Source organism: Pinus tabuliformis, chromosome X, assembly GCF_031772625.1.
Source record: "Pinus tabuliformis cultivar Carrire ecotype Pingquan chromosome X, CPIR1, whole genome shotgun sequence".
In the NCBI taxonomy this organism is placed as follows: Eukaryota; Viridiplantae; Streptophyta; class Pinopsida; order Pinales; family Pinaceae; genus Pinus; species Pinus tabuliformis.
This window is the reverse complement of record NC_142308.1, coordinates 218855781-218873818: the sequence shown is the minus strand read 5'-3', so window position 1 is coordinate 218873818 and position 18038 is coordinate 218855781. Positions and strand designations below refer to the sequence as shown.

General features: G+C 39.5%; 1 pseudogene; it reads right to left on the bottom strand.

Moving 5' to 3' along the window:
• Positions 1-13408: 13408 nt before the first annotated feature.
• LOC149139124 (polyubiquitin 11-like) lies at positions 13409-14297 on the bottom strand (annotated as a pseudogene).
• Positions 14298-18038: the final 3741 nt, after the last annotated feature.

The following is an 18038-nucleotide window of genomic DNA, read 5'->3' as shown; positions in this document are numbered from 1 at the left end:
CCCAACAGATTTCCTTTTCTCTATAATGGTTGGGGACATAAACATTGTAAATAATTACTGTGTGGCTGCCTGTTCTGCTGTCCAAAGCGGTTCTGATCTAATTCTGGTGGAGATTTGTTGAAGTGCAGTTCCATTTACTATTGTTCCAGATGGTGGCAATTCCTCCGGAGGCTCCTCTTGAGTCACTGATGCATCCTATATATTGTTTCTGCTGATCTATTATTCTTCTCATTTCATGCTGGTCTTGTTTTGTCTCCTGTATTAACATCATATCTGGCTTTTCATTGTGAATTAGGTCTCTGAGGGCAGCAACTTTGGAGGGGTGCCCTAAACCCCTGCTATTCCAAGATGTGATTTTCATCATTGGGTATTGGGCATGCGGAGAGGTGCTCGCCTCTCTTGGTCTTTGTAGCTTGTCTCTTTCTCTTGATGCCCCAGAATGAAGGATTCTATAGGAGTTTGCGTTCCCATGGCTATGTCTTTCTGGGCATTCTCATCCCTGTGTTGCTTAGCTGATTTTCTGCCAGGTCCCAGTTTTTTGTAAATGTCACTGGTTGTTCCATGTTCTTTCGAAGAGCTTCTGGTTATTCTTGATAGAGAGGGCTCAAGAGGGGCCTGTGATGAGATGATCTGGGAAGGGTGGGGATCAGAAGGCTCAGAGGGGGGATCTTCTGGGGGAGACTCAAGGGTAGAGAGGACAAGAAAGGGGTTGGAAGAGGGTGGGAGGGGCGGATCAGGCGGGAGGGGGACAGATGGAGAGGGGGAGGAAGAAGAAGGGCGTAGAACAGAGGGTCCGGGGGTATCAGTCTCCAGGGGAGGCTTGGGTGGAGGAGCAAACTTCTTCTTTTTAACTGTTTCCCACTGACCTTCTTGCTCGTCACTCTCTGCATTAACAAGTTTAGTACATCTATTAGCAAAGTGTCTGTATTCGTGACATACCTTACATTTAAATGGTATCTGCTCGTAGTCCAGTTGCTGGACATGACTCCATTCGTCCACTTTCAGCTTTATTGCTTCAGGCAGTCCTTTGCCTAGATCCACTTCGACACAGATCCTTGCACAAGCTTGCATGTTGTCCTTCGGCTCGCTGCGATCGATATATTTGCCTACAGCGTTCCCTATGGCCCGAACTGACTCATCTCCCCAGCAATGGAGAGGGAGGTGAGGGAGACGGACCCAAACCGGAACAACACTGGGAACATCCAGCTCAGGGTCAAAATCTGGGGTCCATTTGTTGAGGTAGAGGCCCCTGGAGTCCATGAAGTACGGCCCGTTCCTGAAGATTAAATCCTTATCCTCTTTGGATTCGAAATGGAATGTATAGTACCCTTTTCCACAAAACCTAATTGATATTTTCCCTTGGATTTTGTCTGACCAGTTTCGTTCAACCCATCTTTGAACTGTTCTTGGAGAGGGCCAAAGGCCTGTAAATTGTCCTATGAGACCTTTTTCGGCAAGAGATAATGCTGCCATGCGAGGCAGGGTTGGAGGCAGTTGAACTTCTTGAAGAACATCTAATTTCTTAACAAATTTCGAAAGTGCAGGTCTGGGGCATTGAGGAGGGAGGGATTTCACTAGATCTGAGAAAGCTTTTTGTGGATCGATTTCCTCCCGAGGTGATTCCGGGAGGGCCATGGCGGGGGGCCAAGGCCCTGGCCGCCGCGATGCCAGATGGGGGATGCTATCTCAGAGGGCGCGTGCAGGCTGTGGCGAGGGCGCACGCAGCGATTTTCATTCAAAATTGCGTACAATTTCTATTTTGGGTGCATAGTATAACTTCTTCTTCTTTTGCGCATGAATATAATTCATTAATTCTTTTCTTTGTCAATTTTCTTTCTTCTTTTCTTCCAAGTTTTGTTCATTTCTTTTTTAGCTAGATCCACCCTGTGTAGGTTCAACTATAATTTCACATGGTATCAGAGCTAACGAGAGCTAGGAAGAAGGAGCATAAACAATCTATTTGCAGGTACTGAAGATTGGAGCTATTGAAAAGAATGGAGTTTCCACCTTCCACAATTCTCATGCCATATAACTATTTTGAATGAAAGCCAAAGATTCTACTTCAACTCAAAAGTAGAGGCTTGTATATGAAAAGCATGGGAACATAGATTGAACCAAATTCAGTAGTTGAAAAATCCAAATATTTCAATCGCATAGATGAGGCCTCCGGTCTCCTATGCTTGTTAATTTCTCCTGAATTATTATTTCATGTTGAAGCATGCACAACTCCAAATCAAGTTTGGACCACTTTGGAGACACTCTTTGGAAAGCAGGATGAGATGCATGGTCACATCCTTGAAAATGAGCTCAACTTATTAGATCCAAGTAGTTTTGAAAACATTCAAGATTTCTTCACAAGGTTCAAAGCCTTAAGAACTCAAAATTGATAATTCCAAGCAAGAAACCCAATTAATCCTTTCCATGTTAGTCAAAATTGGGTCTAGAGTATGTTATATTTGTCTCCACTTTCACATAGTCAAGCTTGCAATAGACACGACCTGGAAGATGCCAATACTCGATGCTTTTATTGAATCCCTGATACATGAGCAAGATAAGCTCATAAAGATGGGTACATTGAAAAGTTCCAAATTCCATGCACTTTTTGTGCATGAAAGGGGCAAGGCCAACTTGAAATCCAATCAACAATCCAAAGGCAAAGGAAAGACAAAATAACTAATCCAAAGAGGGAGGAAATCCCAAACCTCCAGATGAATCTACTAGCTTGAAGGAAAATAAGGGCAAGAAGGGGAAATCAAAATGTAGCTATTGCAACTGTGGTTACCATATGAAATCATCATGCATGAAGAATAGAATCAATCTCGTGGCATAGACTCTTCAGTAGAACAAATTTGGTGATTGTATTCCAAAGAGTGCCAAGAAGAAGCGGGGGGAAAGAACACCTGAAAGAAGAGGGAATGCACATGCACTAATTGTTATTCACTCTTCTCTTGATGCATGGATCATAGATTCTAGAGATTCACATCACATGACAACTACTAAAGATGTTCTCTCAACTTTAAAACCATATGTCAGTCCTTTGATTCTCATGGGAGACGATTCTGTAATAGAGGCAACTGGACAAGGGAAGGTAGATCTTGGAGATGGAAGTTTCGGGAATGTCCTGTATATTCCAAAGATTTTAGTAAATTTTCTCTTTGTGTATCAAATGACACATACCGACATTGGAAGGAGAGTTGAATTCAACCTAGATTCAATGAGCATATATGACATGTAAGATAGATTCAAAATTGTAGTTGTTAAGGTAAACTAGCAGTTGCACCTTATGTTGCAAAGGAAACGCCGTAAGGCATAGAGTGGGGAAGAATAGCATAGAGTGGGGAAGAATAGAGACATGTATAGAGGGAAAATGCTATTTCCAACCCCATAGCCTCATTAATGCGGGGCTACATGTGCAGGAGATAGCCACCTCGCGTTTAGATAATAAAAAAAAAACGGCGTAGTACCCACCTCGCGTGTTATAAACTCCTATCTCCTGTGCATGTAGCCCCGCATTAATGAGGCTATGGGGTTGGAAATAGGAGTTTCCTGTATAGAGTGGGGAAGAATAGGGACATGTGAATGGACATTGTTGAAAGCAAGGGTGGATGATAATGAGTTACAATTGCAATAGTTAGTTGTGTGTATTTTGAAAATGAATATTTTGTAAATAATAATAGTTTGTGGAAAAAATTATAAAAAGTATGCCATCAACTACACAATTGATATCTATAGAAATAGAAGGCTAGAAAACAAGAATTTTAATTTATAAGATCCAATTTACATGGTTGGTCAACATGTAGAAACCCCTTGTGTCATCGCTCTGTCCAAGTGGGGAATAATAATATGACAATGGAATCACTATTGTGAATATGCAGAGACATAATACTATGGCATGCTTATAGATCGTTGTTGGCTGAATGACTTGCAATTGGCTTTCAAGCTGCTGGTTCACCATAAGTTGGATCTACAAAATATTAGTTGGATCTGAAGAACAAATAAAGCTAGGATAAAAGGTCCAAATTTATGAAATTATTAGTTTCTTCCTTCCCCACCTTTCCATTATTGTTATTATTATTATAATACTAATAATAATATTATTATTATTACCAGATAGCTCCCTGGATGTTGTCAAACAATTAATATTTATTTTATTAGAACAAATCAAGGTACGGATAGAAAGCTAAAATTTCTGAAATTATTAGTTTCTTCCTTCCCCTCTTTTTCGCTCTTAGCATTATGACACTTCCTTTCACATCCTACAGTGGATTGAACTTGCAAGAAAATTCGAGGTGAACCTTATACCTCTGTCTCTTCTGTTCATTTTTGTACAAAAGGAGGTATATACATCTTCAGTTCATATTTCTAGCCATTATCAACACCTAATACATGCTTTTGTATACAGGGAATTAAATTTTCATCATGTTTGAACTCAACTATTTGCCTTCCAAGGCTCGCTAAAATGGTTGTTGGGCTGAGGGCCTCCACTGCAAATATTTTTATTGACAATGGCCCTTACAGAGAGTTTATTTTCAAGCATTTTCAAGTGGCTTCTGTGGATGAAGAAAGTGCAGTAGTAGTTCTAGTAAGTTGACCAGTCTATAAAAGAAATTCCCATTTGAAGCCCTGAGTAGGCTATGAGTGAGACTTTTTGCCTCTACATAAGAGTTCATTAGATAATGTGTTCTACAAACCCCTCTCACATACTCAACTGCATGATTGCCCTATTCAAGAAGCCAGCTATTCCAATAAGCATGTGAATGAAAATCACCTATACAATTTACCAATTACAACAACAACCAACCAACAAAAAAAAAAATGTACTCAGCAGACTAAGGCAACAAACTGGTCAAGTAATAATCCTCAAAAGGGCCAATATACTGGGACTCTCCATTCAACTAGGTATTACCACCTATATTTTATCTTGATTTAAGTATATTTCCAGTAACAATTCACCAAATTGTAGTCAGCCTATGTGATGAAACAATATCACCAAAAGTTCAAACTACGCATGTTACCAATAAAACTATTGGCTAAACCTATAAACAATCTTAATCATCCACTTCTACCTACCTTCTTTGTATTAGGCTTTTACCAACATGTGTGTGATTAAGTTGTTTCTCATCTTTTATTAGCTACTAGGTTTGACAGAAAAGAAGTGCAAATTTCCTGCCTCCACTATCTAACAGATCTGCTAATTTCTGAATCATTCAAAACTTGAACAGGGCCAATATATTTAAATAACATCATGAGAGCCTCAGAACTTATGCCTCCATTTATAAGCTATCTTAACTAAGCCATTTCTTTTGATAACCCAAATAACAAAAAAACCATTCCATTTCTTGCCTTTAAAACATATATTTTCATCCAACAACTTCTAGTGGCACGCAGAGGCAGATTTAGTGAATTTTACCATTCACGCCAGTCTTGGTATGCAGAGGCAGATTCATTGAAATCAGATATTTCTTTCAGCAAAATATAGCAGTGTGATGAATATGTTGGCAACGATTAAATGACCCCTGGTCCACTGCAACGAGGAGAACATGATTCAATAACTATTCGAAGGCTCTGCATGTACAAATGCAGTACACTATTTTCTTCTGCCCAAGCAGCATTTATGGTTGTGATTATCACAGTCTTTTTAGGCATTGAAGTTTTTTCTAGATCACTCCCTAAATCAAAGGCAGTTACAGTTGAATTCAACTCTAAACTTTGCAAGAGATTGGCTCTTAATTGAACCATAATATCCATGGAAATTTATTTATAAAAAGTATGCCATCAACTACACAATTGATATATACAGAAAATAGAAGGCTAGAAAACAAGAATTATAATTTATAAGATCCAATTTACATGGTTGGTCAACATGTAGAAACCCCCTCCACTACAAATATTTTTATTGACAATGGCCCTTATGGAGAGTTTATTTTCAAGCATTTTCAAGTGGCTTCTGTTGATGAAGAAAGTGCAGTAGTAGTTCTAGTAAGTTGATCAGTCTATAAAAGAAATTCCCATCTGAAGCCTTGAGTAGGCTATGAGTGAGAATTTTTGCCTCTACATAAGAGTTCATTAGATAATGCATTCTACAAACCCCTCTCACATACTCAACTGCATGATTGCCCTATTCAAGAGCCAGCTCTTCCAATAAGCATGTGAATGAAAATCACCTATACAATTTACCAATTACAACAACAACCAACCAACAAAAACAAAAAAAATGTACTCAGCAGACTAAGGCAACAAACTGGTCAAGTAATAATCCTCAAAAGGGCCAATATACTAGGACTCTCCATTCAACTAGGTATTACCACCTATATTTTATCTTGATTTAAGTATATTTCCAGTAACAATTCACCAAACCGTAGTCAACCTATGTGATGAAACAATATCACCAAAAGTTCAAACTAAGCATGTTACCAATAAAACTGTTGGCTAAACCTATAAACAATCTTAATCATCCACTTCTACCTGCCTTCTTAGTATTAGGCCTTTACCAACAGGTGTGTGATTAAGTTGTTTCTCATCTTTTATCAGCTACCAGGTTTGACAGAAAAGAAGTGCAAATTTCCTGCCTCCACTATCTAACAGATCTGCTAATTTTTAAATCATTCAAAACTTGAACAGGGCCAATATATTGAAATAACATTTCCTTTGCTCGAAATTGTTTCAATCTATGATTGTTTATATAATCGTCTTACAACTAGTATATTTTTATAGAGGAGTGTGGTTTCCTAGCATGCTTATGTATGAAATTAGGTCCAAGATAAATGGCAGGGATTTGACTGATTTTAACGTTTGAGCATTTCCAAAGCATTTCACATTCAGCTAAATAAAATACTTAGCTTGTTGTTTGTCTACTTTACAGTTTCCAGCAACAAACAGAATTTACTTTTATACTGGAGTCTAGCCTTGAACTCTTAAATAGAACTCTACACATGTATCCTTTCTATTAAGAGTGCTGATTTTTTGTCTGTTCATTTTCTTTTCGACTGTGACTGATGCTTGTTCAAAACAATGTTGTCAGACTCTTTTCGGACTCCTGAATCTTGCCAAGTCCACTGAGTCGCCGCTGAAAAGAGTAACTCCTAGACACTCTTCTGTCATAATCCCCACTTGCCAGACTCCTCTGAAACTTGCCAACACATATTCTGAGTATTTTTTTTTTCTCTTTGCCAAGTCTGAAAGATTCTGTTGAGTCTTCCTGAGTCACAGCCCAGCTGAGTCTTAGAAGAGTCCAAGTCTGACAACATTGGTTTGAAACAATTTCTTTTTCAAGTCAGGTTAGCACATCTTCCTGTCCTTCCCACAATATTTATGTATGTGTCCATGTGTGTAGGATGTGTATGTGGATCTATTGCCCAATTTATTTCGTTTGAGTGAATCAATCATTGTTAAGATGAACTTTACAACAAACCAGTTTGTGAGTGAGGTGTCATGAACATACCTCTCCAGAAAAAAGCTGAACTCTTATGCAATACAAAATTTGTTTCATCTATGGAATGAAAATTTTGTTTGATACTACCAAATTCAAACTGGATCGAGAGAAGTTTTTGTCCAATGTTTATTGAGAGTAAAATTAGTCTTTTAACTAGATGTTCTGTATAGGCAATTGTTAAAAATGGTCAACTAAGGTCAAATTCCAGTATGGACAACTCCTTTCTATGAGATGATGATGGCATTGGATTCCTCTTCGCGAGAGGACCAATTTTGACCTAAAGCACGATGGATTCTGACAGGCAGAAATGTATATTTTAAGTCAAGCCCACAATGTTGGTTTTGGTCAAGGTCGGCCCCACAGTCATGTAGGCTCATGAAGCCCAAAAGACATGACCTTTGACCCACATTTAATTGTATGAATATAAGATGAGTTCACTCCATTTTGGCATCAGCACACATGATTTTCTCTTTCCTCTCATGATGGATTCGACTTTCTTTGAGAAACTATCTCTCTCCCATATGTGCAAACTTTTGGAGGACGGATTTCCTGTGATTTTCTGCGGTTGACTTTTCCAGTACACAGAGCAGCATTGACTAGGCACTTTGACCAACTGTTTGACTGCGACTTTGATGGATTATTACTCTGCCAGCTAGGCCACACTTGTGAGCAGAGGAACTGAGCACAAACTGAGGTGTTTGACCACAGGTCTGAGGCAGGTTTAACCACAGACTGTTGACCAAGTTTTGACCAGACTTTTGAAGGCTTCCTTGACTGCATTTTGACTGCCTAGAGAGGGTGAATTTCTCTCTCCTTTTACCGAATAGATTGGGCTGATTTGACTGAGCTGTTAACCGTTGACTGCTGACTGGTTAGGATAGCTTTGACTGTTGTTGACTTCTGCATATGTGACTTTGACTTTTGGACATTTGATTGGGATCATCTATGGCAAGTCAATATATTGAGTTTGACTAATGTATCATTGTACTTATGGATTTCTCTCTCTGTGAACATTTGATATTATCAAGAAGAAAAGATCTGTGGGTTTTCCCCCTTGTCGGGTTTTGCCTTGGCTTTAAGTCTAAATCATGGTGTCCTCTTGTCTTGGCTTGTCTTTTGCATTTATGTTTGATGTTTTTTCATCAGTTACTGTCATGTGATAATGGTCAACGTGATTGCTAATGGATTAATGGAATTAATAATGGGCTAATGGATTAATGAAGTAACTGACCTCTGACCTAAGCAAAGAACATGTTAACTCAAAAATTAACATGGTATTAGAGCTAGCTGAGGTCAAGCCCAAGCAAGAGGAGGAATGCAATCTCAAGAGATGAAGCAGTGGACTGTTAATGTATTTGAAGTATCTTGTTGCAAGCCTTAGAAAACATGAGAGGTCTCGAAAAATAATACAAGTCTAGGTATATGCAAGAGCTAGGCTAAATAGCTCATGAAGGCCATTAATCAAATCTGAAGATGCTAAAGTCCTCCTTCAGCAGCTAAACCACGTGTCATGATAAGAAGTCAATGAAGAGTTTTGTTTTAAGAATTTGTTGATCTGAGTCCAATCTTCTCATTGGATAAAGCAGTCAACAGTATGTTTGAAGATCTGATCCCTTTGGCACCTTTGCATCAGAATTCTGAAGCTAGCAGTCCTTCCATCCAGTCACCTGTGCTCACATAAATTCAAGTCTTGTAAACAAAGATGTCCAACAAGCAAATTTTTTGAGGATCAAATAAGTGACTCTAGGGATACATATATTTATTTGGATTTGATCAATGAATTAAAGAGAGTCCTATGGAGCAATGAAGAACCGAGTTGTTGGCCTAGTTCTCTGAACCATTAAGAAGGAGCCAAGTGTTCCTATTGTTCTGAGCACAAGAAACAATAAAGGTCTGCTATGCAATGGAGCTATCTCTCTTTTACATTCTGGGCATAAGTATGCTTTTGGATAAGTCTTTTGAAAAGAACTTTATTCTCCTAAGAGGCCAAGAAAAGTGCAAGAACACAAGAATATGCCAAAGGTCATTTCATGAAGCCAACCTTGGAGAAAGGATTACTCTGTTCTCGATCTTGTGGTATGGAGGCAGAAATGTTATGGCTTGGTGAACTCTGTCTTATATTCTCTCTCGCTCTTCAATTCAGACAGTGAATCCGACCTATTCATGCCTCTTTGTTCTCTGAGTTATTGAAGAGAAAAAGTTTTGTTAATGTCGATTGTTTTATCTAAGAAGATGCCTACTTATTCCTTGTGCTTGTAATAAGGCCAAGAAGAAGAAAGGTGGTGGACTTCTCATTCCACATATTTGTAAGGAAGCAGAGAATATTTTAAAGGACAGTTCTAAGGCCCTTCATAATTTAAGGAAGTCGAGATTTTGTATGCATATATTGGCAAGCCTTGAAAAGACAATCAGTGGGCATCCTATGTCATCTATATTAGTAAAATCAAGGAACCCTATTTTGTGTATTGAAGAAGAGGCCAAGTCCTTATCACTGTTACAAGCGCATATATATATATACAAGTGTTAAAAGCCTGTTCCATTCAAGCCAACTTGCAAATCAATAAGGAATATATATTCATGTCTTTGAAACCTTCATAAGAGGTGCCCTGAAGCCAATAAAAATAGAGGATGCAGTTATGAGAAGGGATGGTCCCTTTAGACATCAATCTGAAAATGATTTTTGAAGAATAGTAAAAGCCCTCCATAATGTCATTATCTAGCAGTTGATGTGATTTTGTTGAGAAGGTTTAGTGGCAGCCCTCCATGTGATCCTATTTTTGGCTAGCAGCTGAAGCAAAGGAAGTTCATCCAAGAAAAGTATGCAGCTCCTTTGTGTTGGCACCATTGGATAAGGGTGACAGTACCCTTGGAAGTCTGGAAGATAGAAGAAGTGCGAGGCACTTTGGAGCAAACCCCTGTAGCAGCCTGTGTGAACATAAAATCAGAGGTATGGTATCTCTCAAGGTGCCTCATGAAGAACACATTGGAAGAAGGATGTGCATGGCTGATCCTATGTCTTGGCGAGCACGATGAGCAGAGGGAACTGTGAGGACCCTGATTTTGGCATCTTGATTAGGTCATTGGGCACTTTGATGCGTTGAGCCAGGATCTTATGAAAGACGGTCTTATGAATATGGATGCCTGGATGTGAAGGACCCCTCCTCATCATGGATTGGGTAATTTAATGCATATTACCCATTTAATGCAGTAATTTAATTTTTTTTAGTACTTTTGATATGTTATTTGCGGAGGTAATATTTCAATGTTCTTACAATAGGAAACATCTAAACATTCAAGTGTGCTGATGTTTCTGTCCAACATATTCAGTCGAAGAGTAGTCGTATAGCATTCAAAACTTCTGTCAAGGTGATTCGAACATCAAATGAATTTCTCAAAGGAGCTTGCGACAGGATGCCCCACCCACAGGTCTGCGCTTCGACTCTCGCAGGCTTCTCCGCTGAATCCACGCAAGCAAATCCTCCTCAGGTCATCAATGTTATGGTGAAAGCATTGATTGGCATAGTGGAGAGGACATTCATGATCAGTTCAAAGCTGACAGGGGAAGTGGCCCTTGGATTAGAATGGGATGCTCTCGAGGACTATCTCGAACTACTGGATATGATAGTCAATGATCTCTCCCCAAGCCCTCTCCAAGTTCAGCTCAAACGCTCCTGGCGATGTGAAGACATTTCTCAGTGTAGGTCTCACTAATCAAGATACCTGCATGGAAGGATTCGCCACTGCAAATAAAAAACAATATGACTGCCCATGCCCTAGATCCGCCATCCGCCAGGTTTCAGAACGCTTTCACAGCACAGGCACCCGGTGAAGGCCAGGACAAGAGCTTGGCTCACTGGAAGAAACAGAAATGCTGATGTCCAAAATGTACACCCAGAAAGGTGCGTCGTTGTACTGGTCGGGCATCACAACTCTAGTTTTCCTCCTGCGCTTTGCAGCCACTGCTCTCCTCTTGCACTCTGCAGACACTGCGAAGCCAGAAGTAATGAGATTGATACCATGTTGTAATCGGTTATGCTAACCATTGCACAAACCGTTTCCCAAACGAATTTGTAACCATTTTGTAACCATTCTGATCGAATGGTTGAAACTTTTGCAATCGTCTAACATAGGATCCTATGGCGTACAAGGATGACAGGTGGGTAGAGAGGGGAATTAATTTCAGAGGGAATGCCTTACGGCGTAATTAAAAGTTTAAATGCATGTTGAATAGTGATGGTCTAATCCCACGACCTCAACCTAGTTATCATGTCATGATTTGGCATGAACGACAATCCTCAACAATTTTCATGCCTACCAAAGTCTATTAAACCAACTTTTCTTCCCATTCTATTTGGTCAACTGTTAAACAATAAGCATGAAGTATACACACATGCATTACAATAAGCATGAAGTATACACACATGCATTATGTTATGTCTCTGAGCCATGGGTTTTGTACTTCGAAGTGAACCAAAAGGGGTTAAGATTTTGCTGGATTATCCAAAACGTAAGAAATGCACTACAACGTTGGATGGTTTCCATTCATAGAGATGGAACATTTACTTGAACATCTAGGGGAACAAATCATAAGATGGGAATTCCAAAGAGCTTCATGAAGAAGAAGCCATGGGTTTTGTAGTTCGAAGTGAGCCAAAAGGGGCTAAGATTTTGCTGGATTATCCAAAATGTAAGAAATGCACGTAAGAAATGCACTACAACGTTGGATGGTTTCCATTCATAGAGATGGAACATTTACTTCAACATCTAGGGGAATAAATCATAAGATGGGAATTCCAAGGTTGTAGATGTATATGGAAAGTACAAAGAAACTTATCCTTCTATTTTATTTTCATAGAAGTTTAAAGAAAACCCTGGAAATCCAAAATTAAATTTGCCATTATGGGTTAGTGAAAATTCTATTTTATTTTCATATTAGTTTAAAGAAAACCCTGGAAATCTAAAATTAAGTTTGCCATTATGGGTTAGTGAAAATTCTAGGTGATCTCATAGAACTTTAAAGAAAACCCGGAGTTTAAAGAAAACCCTGGAAATCTAAAATTAAGTTTGCCATTATGGGTTAGTGAAAATTCTAGGTGATCTCATAGAACTTTAAAGAAAACCCGGAAATCCAAAATTAAGTTTGCCATTATGGATTAGTGAAAATTTTGGGTGAGCATGAGTTAAAAAGTAAAGGAGAAATTTGGGACTATTCAAAGGGAAAAACGACAACAAAAGAGAAGAAAATGAAGCAAAAAAAGAGCAATCCTATTGTTAAAAAGCAACCCTAGTTCACTTGGGAACAATATTGAGGTGGAAGACTTAGAGGAAGAACAGAGTGATGATGATATATTTATCAAAAGCTTGGTAAAACACTTTAAAAAGTCTTACACTTCAAACACGAGTAAAAACAACTGTTTACCAACAAAGACCATGTTATAGAATCAATAAATTCCGCAATTTCAGAATTTGAGGACAATCTCTTGAATAAGGAACGGGTCAAGTTGGAATCCGTTTCGGTTTTCATATTTTTAACCTTTAAAAAAGGTTAGGTGCCATGTCCTCTCACATTCGATGAAGTTTAAAATCATAAACAGAGTTTTCAATGATATCAACGTTCTAAAATATCTCCGTTTTATCATTCTATTCCTTTTCATCATTTTTAACCCTTCAAAAAAATTAATTAATTATTTACAACACATAACTTTAAAATTTTCTAATAAAACCACTGGAAAATATATCTAAGATATATAATATCATAATATTATTTTTGGAAAACGAGTTCCAGAGCAATAGTTCAAGAACACATCACAAACCATCATAAAATTAACCTGCAAAGCTTTAATTTTTATTGAAAGTTCTCTTCATAAGAGTGCCACATAACAACATACTAAAAATAACCAGTAGAACATATTTGACAGTGTATTTAATTGCCAGCTAGCTAAGAATTCAATGAAATGCGTGTTTAGACCCTATTCATTAAAATATATGTCGAGAATTTCGACACCCACCACGCAGATGCAAAACAAGGTGAAGTGTAGACTCCTTCTGGATGTTATAGTCGACCAGAGTTCACCCATCCTCCCGCTGTTTACCAACAAATATGAGCCTCTGCTGATCAGGAGGAATCCCTTCCTTGTCCTGAATTTTCACTTTTATGTTATCAATCGTATCGGAGCTCTCAACCTCCAGTGTGATTGTCTTGCCTGTCAACGTCTTCACAAATATTTGCATACCACCACGAAGCCGAAGGACAAGATGCAGGGTTGACTCCTTCTGAATGTTGTAATCCGCCAGAGTCCTCCCATCTTCAAGTTGCTTCCCAGCAAAGATCAATCTCTGCTGATGGTCTTGCCGGTCAGGGTTTTCACAAAGATTTGCATCCCGCCTCTGAGCCGGAGGACAAGGTGAAGAGTCGACTCCTTCTGGATGTTGTAATCGGCAAGAGTGCGTCCGTCCTCAAGTTGCTTTCCAGCAAAGATCAACCTCTGCTGATCCGGTGGAATCCCCTCCTTGTCTTGGATCTTGGCCTTGACATTGTCAATTGTGTCAGAACTCTCAACTTCCAGGGTAATTGTCTTCCCGGTCAGGGTCTTGACAAAGATCTGCATCCCACCTCTAAGACGGAGGACAAGGTGAAGAGTGGATTCCTTCTGGATGTTGTAGTCGGCGAGAGTGCGTCCATCTTCCAACTGCTTACCGGCAAAGATGAGACGCTGCTGGTCTGGTGGAATTCCCTCTTTGTCCTGAATCTTGGCCTTTACATTGTCGATGGTATCAGAGCTCTCCACCTCAAGGGTTATGGTCTTACCGGTCAAGGTCTTCACGAATATCTGCATCTTTAAACGAAATCAACACAATACACAACCTGCGTAATCACGGAGCATAATTAGAAACCCTGATTAACATTTAAAGGCGTAAATAAGCCAAAAAAGCTCCCGAATTTCACAATCTACACTCGTAGCCGAAATCATCTTTTACAGATCTCGAGCAAGTTAAATAATTTAAAACCAAAAACAAGAGAGCAAAATGAATCCTCATGGGATACAAAGACAAGTTAACAGAAAGAGCATAACCTGACAACATCTATATGTCTAAAATCTGGAAGAAAAAGCGGAAGACAATAGGGAAAGGATTCGAAACAAAGATCAAAGATAGACAGAATGGTCGACTGCATGAAAGACGAAAAAGATAGAGAAAACTGATACCTGAAGGAAATCAAACGGAAGAGAGCACAACGATCGCGTTCGGAAAATCAGCCAATACTGTAAAATGCAATGAAGAAGAAGAGGCGTGTCGCCATATTTAAATGGCAGCAAGGGTAAGATGGTCCGTTCGTAAAGGGACACGTGTAGTCGTTCCAAACCGTTCGTTCTGGAATATCTATTATTAGTGTTGGTGGGAGAAACTGCGAGGAACGTGGGGCCGTTGAGAAAGAGGCGTGGAAGAGTCGATACAGAGCAGAAGGAGCGTCCATGTAACCGTATCAATCTTCGCCGCGCAATTGCTGGGGAGTTATTAACCGCGTGGAGTATCAATCTTCGTCGTGCAATTGCTGGGGAGTTAGTAACCACGTGGAGGTATCCATCTTCGCTGTATAGTTGCTGGGAGTTAGTAACTGTTTTTAGCTATTAATCTGACGGTAGAAGATGCTTCTATCGTCTAACATAGATAATCGATGGTCCATAATCGCACACAGTAGCAGTTGGGGGTGTTGATTTCAGAGGGGAACGCCTTACGGTGTAATCATTAGTCTCATCTATACATTTTTTTTGAATTTGTTTCTCGAATATATTCCACTTTACTATTGATGCATGCAAATGATTAAAGTAGTATTTGGCATGAAAGATTTGGACACTTAAATTCCATATACATGCAACAACTTAGTGAACAGGGGATGGTGAAAGGCGTGCCTACCATATAATTTTAAAATGGAGTTTGTGAAGGATGTGCTCTTGGAAAGCATCCACAAGAAAAGTTTGGGAAGGGGCATGCATGGAGGGCCTCCTCTCCCTTGGAGCTTGTTCACAGTGATCTTATGGGGCCATTTCCATATCCTTCCATAGTCAAAGCCATATATGTACTCACATTCATAGATGATTGCATGAGATACACATGGTTGTACTTTCTCAAACTCAAACCTGAAGTGTTAGAGCATTTGAAGTTTTTCAAAGCGCATGTAGAAAAGTAGTATGGAAAGATGATCCAGATACTTTGTACAAATAATGGGGGATAGTATGTCAATAAGGATGTCCAACATTTTTGTGATGAAGCAGGAATACAATTGCAACACACATTTCCTTACACTCCACAACAGAACGTGGTAACTAAGAGGAAGAACAAATCCTTGAAAGAGATGGCCAGTTGCATGTTGCATGCAGGGTCCCTTCCTTCCAAACTATGGGCTAAAGAAATCAAATGCGCTTCATACATACAAAACAAATCTCCTCACAAATTTATTACAAGAAAAATACCTTTTGAAGCATGGAGTGGCATGTAACTAGAAGTTACACATTTCCACATTTTAGGATCTTGCACACAGGTCCGAATTCCTTCAAAAAAGAGGAAGATTTTGGATCCTCAAAGAAAAGAGTGCATCTTTGTTGGATATCCAGATGGTGTCAAGTGATACAAACTGTTAGATCTTTCAACAGAAAGGGTCTCCATTGAGAGGAGTGTATACTTCGACAAAAGTCCTTGCATACATCTAAGAAACAACATACACAATCTTATGTCCTCCTATAGAATATCTAAGAGATGATGCATATTGTCATTAATATCATATTTCATATCTGAGTTTTGAAGCTAATTTAAAAAATCATGAGCATGCATGTGAAGGTTTCGATTCCCAAACACTTTTGACATAGAACTGATGCCTCATGAGTGATCTCTTAGATGATCCTCCCATGAGATCTAAATTTGAAGAAGCACCATATGCACTCACAACTACAAAACCAATTATGCCCATGCATTTATTCATACAGTTCTAACATCTAACCCTCAAAATTATGAAGAAGCTACAAGAAATCCTTTATGAGAAGTAGTTATAGATGAAGAGTACAACTCCCTCATTAAGAACCAAACTTGGAAATTGGTTCCACTTCCTTAAGATCATAACCTTGTCAAATCCAGGTATGTCTATAAGACAAAGAAATAAGTGGATGGACTTGTGAGTAAATACAAAGCACAATTGGTGGCCAAATGCTTTCAACAGGTTCATGGCATTGATTATTATGAAACCTTTGCTCTAGTGGCCAAAATTGACTCTATTTGGTTAACTCATACCATTGTGTTGACGGTGCTGGACCCGCCAACATGTCAAGGGGATCTCCTCGGTAAGAAGTCCCAATTAGACCTCAGATTGTTTGTTATAGGAGTCCCAGTAGTGGGTCGTAAGGTAATGCCTTGACTGCAGTGTCGCACAGAGGCAAGTAGAATAACTCCATTAGCAGCAAGGGTGTGATTGATGCAGTGAGTTAGGGAAGGTATATGAGAGGTTCCAACACTTCAAAAGGGGAAGGAGGTGAAGGTGAGTTCCAGGATGAAAGGGATCAGTCCCAACTCTGCTAGGAACACACAACACAAAGGACATGCACAGCTTCCGGCGGAGCAGTCCACTCGGATGTGGTAGTCACATCATACAAGGTAAGATAACACGTACAACACTCACGGATCAGTCCGAGACAAGTGTGACTGTTGTTATAGCAAGGTTCAAGTGAAAGGTTTGTTTGATGTCTGACAGAGTAGTTGACATGGACGATGAAAACATTAACAACATATGCAACACATTAACAACAAGATTCATATAATTGCATGTGAATCAGTTCATACACAAGTACGTAAGTTAAACAACACATATCATGAAAGCAACCAGGGCAGTCCAACAACAATAGCAACATATGCATGAAAATGTGTTGGCTCTTATTATATAAAGAAGTGTAAGTCACAATCATTCAATACATCCATGTAAACTTGCTAGCCCCAACAATGGAATGTTACAACCAAATTTGCTTGCTCCTCCAAAGATATGTACTAGCTCCGTGCAGTGGAGAAGCCAAGGCGCATTACAATACTGTCCAAGCCTTCTTCAAAATAGTCTTAGTAGAAGCTTGGCTGACCAAAATCCCTTACAATGAGTTATGAGGGACTATTTATAGCAAAGGGTGGGGTGACCCTTGACATTCCCCTTTGTGACAGTTCAACTACCCTCATGACTCTTCACCTACTCTATGACTGTTACATCCAACCATTGACACTTGACTTACACTTGACATGACTCAACATTACAATGCACATGTACTCATGTGAGACAACATGGCTTGAGCAAGCCTTGCAAGACATCACTGACACTTGGTCTGCTGTGATGAGACCAACTCTTTGACATGCTTGTGATGGTGAAGGTGGTGAGCTGATGCCAAGCTTGGTCATCCGTGATGGTGTGCATGCACCTCATGGTGACATCTTGCTGAAGCGAACTCTTGCCTCCGTTGCAACCGGTGCATTAGTTCGGCCCCTTCATCCAACTCGTCTGCTAACATGCACATGGTCTTCTTGGGTACGGTTGAACCGACAACACACTGATGCATAATGTTCGTGCTGATCTTCAAGT